A 15,936-nucleotide genomic window follows, 5' to 3' on the forward strand; every position below is an offset into this window, starting at 1 on the left:
GATTAACAGAGGAGTAAGAACAAAGCAAAGACTGCTCACATATATAGTTGATTCAGTTTGGATAATATATCCACAGTAGGACGCTATGTTAGGCCATTTGTAGGGAAAGGCATGGAGCCAGAGGATATCATGTTGATTAAGTGAAATAAGCCAAATAGAGAAAGACTAAATAGCAGTGGCTAGAGAGATGGCCCTGTGGTCAAGAGCACTTGCTGCATACACATGTCACACTCAGTTCAAATCCTCAGCACCCACGCAGAAAGTTGGGCAGGGCAGTGCACACACCTTTAACACCAGCACTGGGCAGGGGTGGAGACAGCAGGATCTCTGGGCTTTGTCGGCCGACATCTTAGCACGTGACAGACCCTGCCTCAAGGAATAATATAGCATGTATGCATAAGTCACACAGTCACATACATATACATGTTAAAAAAACATACAATTACTGTCATATCTGGGGAAAAAATTAAATGATCGGAAGTAAAGATGATAGACCATTGAGGAAGGAACAGTTGGGAGAGAGAAGGCGGCAAGAGAGGGTAGAAGGCAGGGTAGGCATGAGCAAAGCATGGTGTTTACATGTGTGAAAGGACCACAGTGAGTCACACGAATCTGTACTAGTAACACAAGTTGATATTTAGAGTTACTGTGTGGTCAGCTGTCCCCTGTGGTAAGCTGGGCATGGAACGATGCTGCCACAAGCCACGTCTGGGCCAGCACACACCTCGGAGAGTGTTGAGAGTGCTATGGTCTGGGAAGTTCTGTTAAAGCTGTGATTAGACCCTGAAGAGAAGTTAAGTGGGTTTACATAACCCCAAGCACCACCTGATTCCCAGGGAGGGCTCAGTCCCCCGTGGCCGCATTTAGGTGATGTATTGCTGTGTGGTAGAGTGCTCCAGAAGCGGGCGGCTTAAGACAACAAACATTCATCACCTCCAGCTGCTGTAGGCCGGGAATCCAGGGGTGCCCCCGCTGCCAGCCTCTGGCCCGGGGTGTCTCTACCCCAACCAAGATGGCCCCAGGGCAAGTGGCCTCTTGGGCTGCTTGTGTAGAGAAGTGGCTTCTGAGCTCATTCGCTTGGCTCTTAGCAGATGCTCACTGACTCTGGCAGAGATCTCAGTTCCTTGTTACAGGGGTCTCTCTTCCAAAGAAAGGCTGGATTCACCCAGAGCAAGCTCCAATGGCCAAGGTAGAGGCCATGGCCCCTCTGCCATCCAATCTCAGAAGCCACCATTTCTGTCATTTTCTACTCATTCCAAGAGAGTTACTAGGCCCAGCCCACCTCCCAAGGGAAAGGATTACACAAAGAAGTGGGAAAAGAGGTTGCAGGAGCCATCTTGGAAGCTTCGTACCAGAAATGAATGTGGGAGAAAACAAAATCTGAACGTGTGTGTGTGTGTGTGTGTGTGTGTGTATGTGTGTGTGTATACACTTATGTGTATAGGCTAGAGGGAAATATTGGGTGTCTCCCTCAATCACTCTCCACCTTATTTTTTAAGGCAGAGCCTCTCACTTCGCCTGGAGCTCACTGATTTGGCTAGGTGGCCGTGGAGCCCCAGGCACCCCCACCCCCTCTTCATCTCTTCAGTGCAGGTGTCACAGGCATGTTCTGCACCCAGCATTTTTCTGTGGGTTCAGTTCCTCATGCTTACATGACAAACTCTTTGCTGTGTGTATGTGTGCATGCATGCATGCTCTCGAGGGGGGAGGGTGTGTGTGTGAGTGAGCGATTATATAAACTCTCTAGAAGTGATCCACAAAACTTGGTAATTAGACTAGACATCTTTAGAGAAAAATGGAAACAACTCACTGACAAGACAGAAGAGACGTGTTTTTAGCTGTCTCCCATTTGTCTGTTTTTAAGCCATTTAAAAAAACTTTTTTTTTTTTATGAAATGCACTTCATTACTTATCTTAAAATGACCTCTCATGTCGTATTCACAGCATCGCCAGCTTCAGGCATCTTCTTTCCTGTTTTAGGTCATCAGAAGAACCTGCATAACCCCCTTTCCCCCACAACCCCCAGTCATGCTCTCTTACCCAAGCATGCTGCTGGGCTGCATGCCTATGAGCTAAAATGCTGCAGGGGAGAGGGGTGACACCTTCCTGCCACCCGTCTCCAGAACCATGGCTGTGGCCTAAATAAATGAATAAACAAATAATAAACAGACCTGAAGGAGAAAGACACAGCGGGTTTATTGAGGCATGTTTTTGTTTGTTTGTTTTACACGACACTGGAGTCTTGGGAATGATGGCCCGAAGACCGAGGTAGAACTATGTGTTCTTATGAAAGAAATAGATCATGGTGGAGAAAAATGACTGGAGAGAAAGAATGATAGATGTTAATAAATTAGTATTAAGGTTTCAGCTAGGACTAGTGAGATTCCCCCCCCCCGCCATACACACACACACACACAATACACACTCCCATCCGTCTGTCTCTCTCTGATATGGGGCAGAACACTTGTCACATGAGGAAAGGCCTTGTTGGGGCATTTGGAGGCGCCTTCTCTAGATTTTATGAATCTAGAGATAATAGAGGTCATCGAGAACGCTGAATCTTAGAGAGCAGCGCTCTAGCTTCCATAGCGTACTTCAGGGAAGGGACGGAAAGAGACAGACATAAAGGAGAGTGGGGAGGTCAGCGCTACTTCCCTGCTGGATTTCAGCGGGCTGTGTGAGAAGCCAGTCAGCTGTGTCTGGTGTCCGTAGGGCACCTCCCCACTGAGAGTGAGGCAGCCGCAGACTGCCCAGCTCAGGCCATGCGCCCCCTGGGAAACACGATGTCCTCTCCCCCTCCACCGTGGTGACCTCTCTTCCTCCATCACACTCACAGGCCGTCAAAAACTCGCATGGTCTTTTCAAGCATTTGACTGGAATCTCAGTACCCAGAGGCTGGAGGAAAGATTCACTGCTGCTGCAGCAGTAGCAGCAGGAAACTGGGGCTATCCTCAGCAAACCTGGGCTATCCTCAGCAAACCTGGGCTATCCTTGCCAACTTGCCAATCTCTGTGTCCCTACATGAGGTCTCTTTAAATGGGCACTGCACAGCATCCTGAGGAAGGTGCCGTAGAAATCGCCCCCAGGAACCTCGTGGTCACACCGAGGCTCATGCCCCAACCACCTCCAGCCAGCTCTTTTGTTCCTTCTTGGTTCTTTCCTGTGTCGCCAGCAGCTTAAGCTCGGCCCCAGCATGGAGGATCACAGGCTTTCCACATGAAAGCTGAGGTTGAAAAGCTAGGTGCCAACGGGGAGGCTGAGCTAGGCCCTGACTGAAGCAACTCAAGGATGCGAAGGCGTATTTGGGCTCACAGCTGGAGGGTGCAGGCCAGTCAGCTGTGGGCCGATTCCTCCAGGGATGTGGCAGACACGGCCAGTCAGTTAAGTTCCTCTGACGAGGCAGGATGGCAGCGTGCTCCATTCGGATGGCCATTCCTGCTGGCAGGAAGCGGGCAGTGGAGCTGAAGCCCTCGTTTCCTCAGAATCTCACTGCATCCTCAAATACACGGGACTTAAGCACTACCCCAGAACTTACTTTCTCTAAGTTCATCCAGGATTATGAAGCACAGCCTCCCACCTCACCACAAGGACTTGGGTTGGTTACCAGGATCTGACAGCTGTAACCGCTGATAGCTCGTCTTTCAAAAGACCGAGTGAGGTTAGCATGTTTTATTATTTTTTTAAACCGGTGCCTTGACTGCTGGCGCGCCAGCTTAGTCCCTGGCTGGCGGAGGATCACCAATGCTGGCAGCCGATTTCCATTTCAATCAAGTGAGAGCTGAGAGAGGCAGAGGCAGACAGATCAAAAGAAACTGGAACGTGATTGAAAGCGATGGCTTCTAGCACCACCTAGTGGTAAACCTCCACATCGCTGCCCTTGATGACCTGGAGGCCTTCGGAGGCCATCGGGCTGTCAGCTAAGAGTTTATCTGGAAACGTTCTCCTACGCTCTCTCAAATTATTTGTTTTTTTAACTCCGGGTCTGCGATTCAATGTGTAAAAGCCACAAATGCATGTGACGGTGACAGGAATGTTTGCTTCGCAAGCCTGATTAAAGCTCCCTGTACCAAGCCCCGGAGTCGAGTTTCTCACAGTTCCCGGATGAAGGAAGACCAGGCAGGAGCTACTTTGGAGCCCTCGAAAGCCTGCAGAGACAGTCAAAAGAAACAAGAGCAGAGAGGTGGGAGGCTGTGTGTGTTGTCCGCAGCTGGCAGTGGTTGAGGCTGACTCTGGGAATGGAAAAAAGACAACATGAATAAATCTTTAGGGAAGGAAGACAATCACTCAAGGCAGCTGTTGGAGCAGGAAGCCGCAACAGAAGCAGTCCTACAAGGAATTGGCCATGGCCCAGTCCAGAAGGTCAAAGCTCGCTGACCTCTACGTCAGAGAAGGCTGACAAGGCCAGAGGCTGCACTCCACACCAGCATCTTAGTGACCTTGAAGAAGTCACTCTTGGTTCCCTTTTGACAAGACAGGGCCAAGGATGCCAGTGAAGGGTTCCTTGGAAGGTGAAACAAGTGTAAACCGGGAGAGTAAGGGAAGGATATTCCTCATGCCAAGGGCACATGGGAGCTGTTTGTCCCAGCATGGCCAGAGTGGTATCTGCAGACCTTTCCACATTAGAGGTGCCTTGTTCCCTTTCTTCCCCAGGGCTGTGGCCCTTTAACACCACAAAAGCTCCCCTGAGTTAATAAGAACTTGCTTATACCTTCCCCCAGAAGACAGTCTCCTTTTCTATTGTTTCACCTCTTCAATGTCCAAATCTGACTTCCTGTCCCCTAAGTATGTAAGAAAGTGTGGGAAAGAGGAAGACTACCGGCCAAGAGGTTCTTGATGGACTCAATAGAATGCATCATACTTCACTTTGAAACCTTTGCCTGTGCCAAGGCCCCTCTCTCTGTGTATCCCTGGGTACCCATTTTATGTCTTCATATGTCTGTGATTGTTAGAGTTTTTGTTTTCTTGCTTTTTCTTGTCAACTTGACCCAAGCCTAGACCTATCCAGGAAGAAAGGGTCTTAACTGAGAAAATGCCTCTACAAGAGTAACCTGTGGGTAGGACTGTGGGAGCATTTTCTTGATTAACAGTTGATGTGCAAAGGCCCAGCCCACTGTGAGAAATGCCATCTCTGAGCAGGTGTTACAAGAAATCAGGCTGAGCAAGCCATGAAAAGCAAGCCAGTAAGCAGCACCCCTCCATGGCCTCTATATCAGCTCCTGCCTCTGGGTTCCTGTCCCTACTTCCCTCAGTGATGAACAGTGATGTGGAAGTGTCAGCTGAATAAATGCTTTCCTCCCCAACTTGCTTTTGGTCATGGTGTTTCATCACAGCAACAGAAACCCCAAGACAATGATCAAAAAATAAAATAAAACATTCCCCCAAAGGAGACTGCCCGCACCAACCACTGTCAGCTGCAAACTGAAGTCTCAAGTGCCCACCCCCAGCCTACTGAGCCTGTCTGGTCCCCAGAAGGAGCCTGGAATTTGCCGAGCCTCTTGCTTGCTCACCACTGATCTCTTTTCAAACAGTCTCCCTCCCCCCGCCTCACAGCTCCTCAGAGCATCCCAGCTGTTCCCCTGATGTCTGTATCAACTCAGGCACATTTAACGGGAATTCATTTCCATCTTAATCTGACTCCAGGAAGATCATATTTTAAGGTCTAACAAAGATGAGTTTGGAACATCCTTTCATAAAACAGAGAGAAAACAGATATTTAGAAGATTGGCTCTCCGGCCGTGACCTTCAGCAGATCGTGCTGATTTTCTGCCTCATAGAAGTCCTTATGGTGAAATCTAACAAAAATTCAGCGGATAAGCTATTCTTAAATCGACAGCTAGTTCCTACTACGGTAACAGGATACTAGCGAGGGAGGCGGAATGTTGTTATTAAGAACACATGCTTCGCAGGCCGTGGGGGTGCACACCTGCAGCCCCAGCACCTGGGAGGCTGAGGCAGGAGGATCATGAGTTCAAGTCAAGCCTGGGCTACAGAGCGCCTTTTACAAAGAGAATGCTCTGATGTCCCTTGAGCCCAGTTCCACAGCCAGGCTTTGCCACTCGACAGCATCTTTCTCACTCTGGCATGCCGTCTTTTTCACCTTTTTAAGTCTCCACTGGCCCCTTATGACTGGGGACTGCAGTGTGGGACAGGCAGATGGCATCACGTATTTGAGTAGGAATGCCCTTAGGATCATGGGTAGTAGCGAATGGGTGAATGTTGTGATAGAATTAGCACAAGCTCTGCTGAACGGCTGGGGAAACTGACGCCCTGGGAGTGAGTGTGGCTCAGTTAGCATCGGTTAGATCTAAATAATAAACCCAGGCCTCGAGCCAACAGCCAAGTCCATTTCTCTTCAAAGGAGTCACCTCCGAAAGCGGCTCTCTCTAGAGGCCGCACACTTGCCCACCTGCTCATGCCCATCAGCCTTCAGGGTGGTCCATCACCAGATGTAACAAGGCACCTTTTGTGGTCATCCTCTGCACATCTCACTTCCTCAGTCAGAGGTGGGATGCCGTTGGCACGTGCAGAAGGAGAGATGCACAAGGCAGAAAACGGACTGTTTTCCGGGAAACAGAGAGCAATGCCATCACTCATACCCACAGAGCAACAGGAAAACCAGAGGCCCCAAAGGCCGACGACACCCCCAAGAAGAGCAGGGACAGATAATCAAAGGGAACTGTCCTTAAGGTGGGTCCCCTACAAGCAGACTAAGAGCCATGACCCAAAGCGAAAAGCACAGATGTGTATGGCCTTTTCACAGCACTTACCTTCCCCTTTTCTTTCTTATCGTTCCCCAGCTTTCTGTGGTTTTTTTTTTTTTTTGTTTTGTTTTGTTTTTTAGCTTTGTAGCAGGAATAAATTCCTCAGTGTGGAGTTGTTTGGAAGTTATGTCTCCTGGGTAAAAAGACCCATGTCAGTGTTAATATGGAATACAAGGATACAAGGCAAGAAGGTCCAACGTAAAAGGCATGCTAATGGAGGAGGGTGATAACCTATAATGATGTGGAATATTAAAAAAAAAAAAAAAAAGGAAGGGACACCTAAGGGGCTGGTAGATATCCTAGAGTCTGGAATGTTCTGCAGAGTCTCATGATAAAAGTCTGACACCAAGAGCAAGGAGTCTGTAGGAGGTCCTTGGGGCACGCCCTTTAAGGGGATTGCTGAACCCAGGTATCTGGCTTACTCTCTCTTTTACTTAGTCCTTGTGAGGTAAGAGGTTTGCTCGTCTGTGTTCTTCCACCATAATGTGCCGCCCGCCTCCCCATGGCCTCAAAGCTATGGGTCCAGTGCATCACAGTCTCATCATGCGAGACAAATCTTTTTCTCTTTATAAGTTGGCCGTGTCGGGGGATTTGTTATAGTGATGGAAAGCCCATGAACACAGTGGCTTTTGATGAACATTTGCAAAGGAAATGACAGGGAAAGACCCCAGTTCTGGGTGTCCCCGAAAGCTGCAGGAAATACTGGGAACATGGCTCAGGATCAAAGGATGAGGACCATCTGAAGTTACGATCTGTGGCGACCTGCTTACTCAAAGCAAGAGCCAGCCTTCCAGCCCAAAAGGCTGCTTATGCCTTGTTGCAAGAGCCAGCCTTCCAGCCCAAAAGGCTACTTATGTCATGCTCAGCTATGACCCAATTATTGAACCCATGCCAGAACCCCCAAACCATCTCCTTTGGACCTTTATTTCTATTTCTTGAACCCCACATGGGGAGCCTATCGTTAAAAAATGCATTTCTCAGGATCCCTAGGTTCAAACAGTTGAAAGCTCCAGCAGGGAACAGAGGGTAGGAGGAGGGGAGGCTTTCCCTGTCTCTCTCTCAAAACCTGCAGCTGAACCTGCCTCCCATGCCAGGCAGGCTGACCCCAGGGTTCCTGAGGACCCTTTCCCTTAGCCCTGCCTTATGGCTGGCCAAGGTGCCTCTCTTTGGCTAATCTCCAGGGTTTTCTTTGCTGCCCCTGCCTGACATTCCGGGTCTTCTGACACGTCTGTGACTGCCCCTGTCTTTCTGCAGAGCTGTGTGGCGTGAGCTCTTTCCTCCCACCCAGAGCCTGCCTGATACTATGCATAAAACAGCTCACTCACATCATTCCAGGACTCTAGACAACTCAATTTAAATGAGCATTAAACATTTATATATTTTTCTGCATCAAGAGAATTAGTCAAAAATTGCTCTACAAACATGAAAGACACCATTATTTAATTAGAATTAATATATGTAAATTAGAGAAAATTAGGAAAAGGAACAACCCCAGTCAAAATGATTGTTTAATTAACTTACAATTCAGACACCCTGATATGACATCTCTATTGTTGATTTATCGTATTTACTTCCATATTATTCTATTACGACATGAATTCTTAGCCATCAATTTTTTTTTTTAAATCATCTGTATGAGACAATAGAAAATTGTTGGAAATCTCTAGACAAAAGAAATACGAGCACTCTCCATGATCTATTTATCCACCTTGGATAAGCTATTGAAATTATATCCCACTGCCACTCTTCTACACTAATAAACAAACACCCACAGCAACAGGAAGCACCGAACAACAGAACTGACCCGTCTCCACAGCGTGGGCAAGCCGCGGCCTCGTCACCAATGCGTGCTTGCCGGGCGTTGAGGATTTTGCAGGACGGCACGGCATCCTCGTGGGGAAGCTACCGCACTTCCCTGGATGGAAGCGGGATTTGCTGAGGCTGCGTGCATACAGCGGTGCGTCACCCTGGAATGGGGACACCCGAGAAATGCATTGTTGGGTCACACAGCCTCTGTCCAGACACCATAGAACACACGTATACGAAACAGGTACAGCCTGCCACCCACCTGTGGGATATGTGGGGGGTCGGGGGGGACAGAAATTTCTGTTGCTCAGCTCTTGAGGAACAAAATCACCCTAAGTTAAATCCGTCACAGAAGAAAACGGTAAAGTCAAGAGGCTGGAGACACATGGGACGCCCGAGGCTGCTGGCAGCACAGCAGGGCGGCCTGGCTTAGAGTGAAAAGCTTTTATCAGTGCAGCACGGGGGCCAGGACCACGGAGGACCACCACCACAAGCGGCTGTCCCATCTCGCCGCACTCACCGTATCCTTCGTCTTTTCATTTTTGTATGTGCATGGTACACAACACATGGTATGCATGTGTGTATACCCACTTGCACGTGTGCCGTCACTTGTATATTGGGTGTACCAGCACATGTGTGTGTGTGTGCGTGCACGCGCGCATGGAGACCTCAAGGTTAATGCCAGGAATCATCTTCCATTGCTCTTCTGCCCTATTCAATACACAAGGTCTCTCAGTCAAACCCAGAGCTCACTGAGGTGCCTAGTGCCGCTGGCCAGCTCGTTCTGGGGATGCCTCACCTCTACTTTCCCAGGCTGGATGACAGGAGGGCCATCATGCCTATCTACTCTATGGGTCCTGGGGACCTGAACTCTGATTCTTGAGCTAGTGCAGCAAGCCTTCTAACCACTGAGCCACCCCTAGCACACTCAAGTAATTAGCAGAATAGTGGTTGTGCTGACTCCAACATTACCACTCGGGAATAGTGCACTGACCTATGACATCACCATGCAGCTCCACTGCAACCTCAGTTTCTGTTCTTGCTGCCGCTGCTGCTACCGCTGCTGCCACCGCTGCCTTTTCCGCAGCTGCTAGGTAAGCGCTCTACCACGGAGCTACAGCCCAGCCCCATTGCTATCTCATGAGACACACCTGTGTTGCCCTGTGGGCTGGGACTGCACTTTTGAGGCTTTTCATATATATTCATATATTTATATAATATGTAATATATTTACATATGATATATCTATATATTTATATATTTATATAAAATTTTCATTCATATATATAAAGAAGTAACTCTGGAGCCCCAGGGTGGAGGCTGCACCTGGGAGGGTTGTGAGCTTGAGGATTTTCTGGGCTACAAAGCAAGATTTCCTTTTAAAGAGTAATTCTGGGATGCCTTGTAAACTTGTAATTTTGTTTATATTCTTCACAAGCTTCTAATTTTGTTCATACTTCATAAACTTCTAATTTCGTTCATACTTTGTAAACTTTAATTTTGTTCATATCAAGTGACACTTGTATGTGTCCTGAGAACCAGGAACTCCCTCTTCCACACGACTGTCACTGCTGGTTTGTGACTGTCATTTAAACAACAACAAACAAACAAAACACAGCAGGGGTGGTTTTCTGAGGTCCCACCGCGGTTTGCTGACCGACCTGCAGAGCCAAGAGGCACCTCCTGTCCCCTAGATGTGTCCGGGGTTTTAAATCCTCTAACACAGCATAGACTCTTCCTGGTGTTTTCACACACGGGGAAGGGTCCTTCAGCGGCCCATGCAAACAATGAAACTTGGGGCTGGACAGGCGACTCTGTGATCGAGAGTGCTCCAGACTCTGGAGGCTGAGGCAGGTGGATCTCTGAGTTGGAGGCCAACTTGGATCTACACAGTGTGTTACAGGACAGCCATGGCTACACAGAGAAACCCTGTCTTGATAAAAAGAAATGCTTCTGCTCTTCCACAGAACCCAAATTCAGTCCCCAGCCCCCACGCTGGTTGGCTCACAACCTCCTGTAACTGTAGCTCCAGGGTACCCAACATCCACTCCTTTCTGGTCCTCACGGGCACCCACACTCACCTGCACAGACTGACAGGTGGACACAGCATTTAAGAATAAAGTAAAAATTTTAAATTATACTTCAAAGTTGGTTAGGTTACTAAGTGCCCCCACACGACCAACAAAAGGTTCGCCTGTCAGCTGGGGCGATGGCTCGGTGAGTAAAACCCTTGCTTTGCAGGCGTGAGGACCTGTGTTTGATCCCAGAGCCTACATTAAAAGCCAGGCACAGCAGCATGTGCAGGCCAGCAGTGTAGTGGCTGGTGTTTCCTCCCACACCCCAGCTCTCCTGAATGATGCCTCCTAGACCTTGCATTTATGAATATATGCCTAGGCCAAAAGCTGCGGCTCACTCTGTGACTAGCTCATAACTCAGTCACCCAGTTACCTACCTTACCTACCAGCCAGCTGCCACCTGGCTGGTTACCTTCCTTCCAGTTCCTTGTGTCCGTGTTCCTCAGAGAACCCAGGTGAATCTCCCACCTCTGACTATATCCCAGAGTTCCTCTCTTTCTCCTTATTTCCTGCCTCGGCTAACAGGCCATTAGCTTTTTATTGACAGGCAATACTTCCATACAGACACAAGCAATTACTCCTACATTTCCCCCTTTTAGTCCAGATAGAAGGCTCTTTCTCTTTAATAAACTACATACAACAGGCCATATCCTTTCTCTCCATCTTCTCATTATCTTCTTCTCTTCCCTCCTCATGGACCCCCTCCGAGACCCCAAGCCCAGGAACAGAAGTCTTGCCCACCTCTCTTCTGCCCAGCTACAGGCTGTCCAGCTTTTTTACTAACCAATCAGAGATAACTGGGGAGCAAAATTTAGACAGTGATAGATTGTTGTACATGAGAATGCATTCATCTGGGCTGCAACCAGATCTTGGGACCCAGAATTTAGCATTTGTATACACAGAACACCAGACCAACCCCAACACCACAGTGGTGAGGGTGAGAGTGGCTGGGGAAGAGCTAGGGCGTTCCTGGAAGCTGGCTGGCTGGCTAGCCAGGGTGGCTTACTTAGCAAAGTTCCAGGGCAGCGAGAGGCCTTGTCTCAAACACAGTGGAAGGCACCCAAGGCTGGTACACAAGTACCTGCTCACATCCCTGCACCCACACACTATGTGCATGCATTTACACATACACCTGCACACACCCTCACATACAGACACGCATCAGACTGTGTGTGCTGAAGGCTCTGTGCCCTGTGTCAGTGGCTCTCAACCTGTGAGTGGCCTATCAGAGATCCGGCATATCAGATATTCGTGTTACTATTTATCCCAGCAGAAGAATTACAGTCATGCAGTAGCGGTGAAATGACTCTATGGTTGGGGGTCACCGCACCACGAGGAACCGTACGGAAGGGCTGCAGAGCTGGAAGTCTTCCCTCTGCAATGTTCAGAAGAGGGCCTTCTGGGAATTAGCTGATAGAGGAAGTCTGATTCAGGGGATCGATCCATTAATGGGTTTGTGATCTGATGACAGTATTGGGAGGTGAGGAAACTAGGAGAGCAAAAGGAGGCCAGTGGGGTGTGACTGTGAAGAGCATGTTTTATCCCTAGCCTTCCCGACAGCTTTTTCCCTACTCTCCCTCTCCCTCATTCCCCCTTCTCACCTTCCTTCTCCAGAAGTCCCTCCCCTTCCTCTCTCAGGTTGGCTTGAGGTGAGCAGCTTCCTCCACCAGGCCCCCTGCCTTGACGCCATCCTCAGAGCAACAGACCCAGCCACAGACAGGAACCTCGAACCTAAGATCACAAGCCAGAACAAATCTTTCTTGCACTATGTGCCTTATTTCTGATATTTCTCTCATAGCAATGGGGGTGAACACAGACCACACACACACATATCACACCACACACACACACATATACCACCCCAAACAGCACAAAGGCACCATATACCACATTACACACATACACCACACTACACACACATACACGACACCACACATCACACACATACATATACACCACACACGTACACCACCCAAACAGCACAAACGCACCATATACCACACTATACACACACACCACACACCAACATACACACATACCACACACAACACACACAGCACACCACACCCAACACTCACACACATGCATGTATACACAAAACAGGCACACAGATATGCACATACATCATACCCAGCCCCAGCTTCCTGAGCATTATGTCACAGGAGGTGGCTGAGAGGCTCATAGGCATACCATCACTCCAGCAACACAGCCAAAACATGTCTACCTTCCCCGCCAGGACAAGGTGCACTTGTCTCTCCGTTGTTTGTGAGGGCGACATGTTCCCTCAACACATCTACGAGGAAGATACAGTGGGGAACTCAAAAAGAGAGGGACCGTCTCCGCCTGCGATTTCTACAAAACCTAACACTCATGCCTTCCAGAAGCCTGTAGAAATGCATTGTCCACCCACATCTCATTCGCTCAGACTGGCTCACAGGACCAGCTAGGGGCCAGCCATTGAGCTAAGGGATACGATGGCACTAGTTGGAATCAGTCGTTCACTGTCGGCCCTGCTGCTAGAACTGCTGGGATCCCCTAAGACCTCAGTGCTGTTGCGGGGTGGAGGCGACCCCCTAAGCAGGGAACTGGTATGAAAAGGGTGAGGGGGCTGGAGAGATAGTTCAGCAGCTAAGAGCACAGCCCGTTCTTGAAGAGACCTGAGTGTTTGTCCGAGCACCTACATGCCAGCTCACAGCTGTCTGTTAACTCAGTCCCAGGGAAAGTGGCACCCTCTTCTGGCCTCGGGAGGCACTTCAATAGACAGACAGACAGATGGCAAGGGGCCGCTGGGTGTGTGAGAATGCAAGTGAGTGCGACATAAAAGCTTAAGAAAGTTCTTCTCATTCTCACATTCTTGCTGAAGGTCGGTCTAGACTCCCTCTTCTGTCCGCTGGGGTGAAGGCTGATGGGTTTACCACCAACACTCAGCCAAAAATTTGAAGCTGTCTGGAATGCTGAAATGAGTAAATTACCCATGACCTGATTGGTTGCTAATCATGGCTAGAGCTAAACTTTGTGAGTGTCCTCATTATTTTATACCCAGTTAAGCTTGCTCAAAGCAGCCCCACACAACTTTTATATCTTTATACGGGCTTTAACCGACAATGCAGTTAGACCTCAAACAACCCATTGTAAAATGGCATTTTATAAATCAAAAGTACATCCGCTAGACAGGGAGAAGGGTTTGGAAATGCCACATTCCAGGCACATTGAAATCACAAGTTCTCAGCGGCTGCCATGGGCCTACATGAAAATAGGCCCAGCTATAGCCAGGCAAGGGTAAAGAAGTACAGACACCCCTTCTCTCACTGCTAAACTGTTTCTGTTGATAGATCCAGGGGACCAGGAAATCATTGCCTTCAGTTCGGTTCCCACTGGTGACCCCACCAGGCTTCAGCAGGTAGTCCCATTCCAATCGTCACACAGATGTCCCTGGTTGAACAAAACTGGTCACAAAACTAACACATGAGTCATGAATTCAGGAAAGGGACTTGGTTGGAAGCGGAGTCGATGGGGTGAGAGGGAAGTGAGGAAATGGCCGGTGACGAGAGAGTGTTATAAGCATGTGAGAGACTGTCATAGAACTAACAACAACAACTATTACAACAACAATAATGACGGTTTAAAAGTACATTTAATACTTGCAGCCTGCTGAACACCCCAGCCCAGCAGCCCCATCTCCCAAGACACGCTGAGAGTGCTCACGTAAGCCTACAGGAGGGTGGCAGTTCCCATGCATCCTAACTGCAGGTGAATGATGGCTGACATGTCTCACATGCTGAAGGTTTCACCCAAATCGAAAAGTAGAGTGGCCACATGGGTGCAACTCAGCACCTCCACAACGTCAAGAATTTCACTGATCCTTGATAAGCTGTGGGCCACCCATCTGCTTTTCTTCAGCAGACAAGCAGCAGTGGCACCCTAAGTACCCTGGGGAACCATCACATGCATTCTTCATCCTTCTGAGCCACCTGCATGGGGTCACACACCGGCTAATGAAGGAGGAAGTTATCAAGTGCAAAGTGTTCCGGAAGTGGCCTCTGCCCTCCTCTTCATACTCCCACCGTCTGTCTCCCATCCATCTGCCACAGCGTTCCTTCCTGTTGCACAAGCCTGCTTACCCTCTCCTGCCTTCCCCTCCCATTCTTCTCCCCTTCTCTCCCTTCCTCTCCCTTCCTTCCACTCCCATCCCCTCCTCTCCTCACCTCCCAGAGCCATAGGCATCACAGCACAATTCTAATATGTGACCATAGAAAACACACCTCACCTCTTCTCACCCATCAACAATGTTCTCTCTCTCTCTCTCTCTTCCCCTTTCCTTTTCTCTCTCCCTCTCCCCTCTCTGTGTGTCTTTGAAAAATTTTCTCAGTACAATACTACCCACAGGGCTTTGTCAAACTCCACTGTCCTTTTTTCTTTATGTGTGTGTGCTTTCATGGATTAACATGTCTCATTCCATGTAAGTGCCCATGGAGACCAGAAGAGGGAATATGTTCACTGGTACTGAAGTTACAGGTGGTTGTGAGATGCCATATGGTTTGTAAGAACAGCTAGAGTTCTCAACCACTGAGCCATCCCTCCAGCCCGTTTTGCCATTTTTATCCTTTTTCTCATTAATTTATTTATTTAAGAGCTTCCCTTCCCTCCTCTCTTCCCAGCCCCTCCCTCTCTCCTCACCTTTCTCCCCAGGGAAGGGGAGACCTGCCATGAATATCAACTCACCTTGGCCTAGCAAGTTACAGTAGGATTAGGCTCATGTTCTCTTGAGGCTAGACAGGGCAGCTCAGTCAGGGGAAAGGGATCAAGAGGCAGGCAGCAAGGCAGGCCCTGCTCCTGCTGTTAAGGATCTCACATGAAGACCAAGCTGCACAACTGTTACATATGTGTAGGCGGTCTAGGTCCATCCCTTGCATGCTCTCTGGTTGGTGGTTCAGTGTCTGTGAGCCCTAGGGGCCCTGGCTAGTTGATTCTGTACATTTTCTTGTGGTGTCCTTGACCCTCTCTGGATTTTTCAATCCTTTCTCCCCTCTTCCTCAAGGTTTCATGAGCTCGGCCTAACGTGTGGCTGTGGGTCTCTGCATGTTTCCATCAGTTGCTGGGTGAATTCTCTCAGATGAGTTATGGTAGACTCCCGTCTGCAAGTATAACAGAATAGCATTAATAGTGTCAGGGGTGAACTGTCTCTCATGGCGTAGATCTCAAGTTGGGCCAGTCATCGGTTGGCCATTTCCTCAATTTCTGCTTTTTTTTTTTCTTAATCACTGCACATCTTACAGGCAGGAGAATTTGTGGGT

The 15,936-nt window shown here is 48.8% G+C and overlaps 1 protein-coding gene and 1 long non-coding RNA gene across 2 annotated transcripts in view; one reads left to right on the forward strand and one right to left on the reverse strand.

Annotated features, from left to right (window-relative positions):
• Positions 1–15,936, forward strand: part of Ccdc60 (coiled-coil domain containing 60) — a 155,245-nt gene that overhangs the window by 50,663 nt on the left and 88,646 nt on the right. The gene's annotated exons all lie outside the window — the stretch shown is intronic.
• The window catches only part of LOC132653704 (uncharacterized), a 45,124-nt gene continuing 43,451 nt past the window's right edge, over positions 14,264–15,936 (reverse strand). Inside the window, exon 8 of the long non-coding RNA XR_009591504.1 lies at positions 14,264–15,777. This is a non-coding gene — a long non-coding RNA (uncharacterized LOC132653704). The remainder of the gene's footprint in view (positions 15,778–15,936) is intronic.

This window comes from Meriones unguiculatus, chromosome 4 (genome assembly GCF_030254825.1).
Source record: "Meriones unguiculatus strain TT.TT164.6M chromosome 4, Bangor_MerUng_6.1, whole genome shotgun sequence".
Lineage (NCBI taxonomy): Eukaryota > Metazoa > Chordata > Mammalia > Rodentia > Muridae > Meriones > Meriones unguiculatus.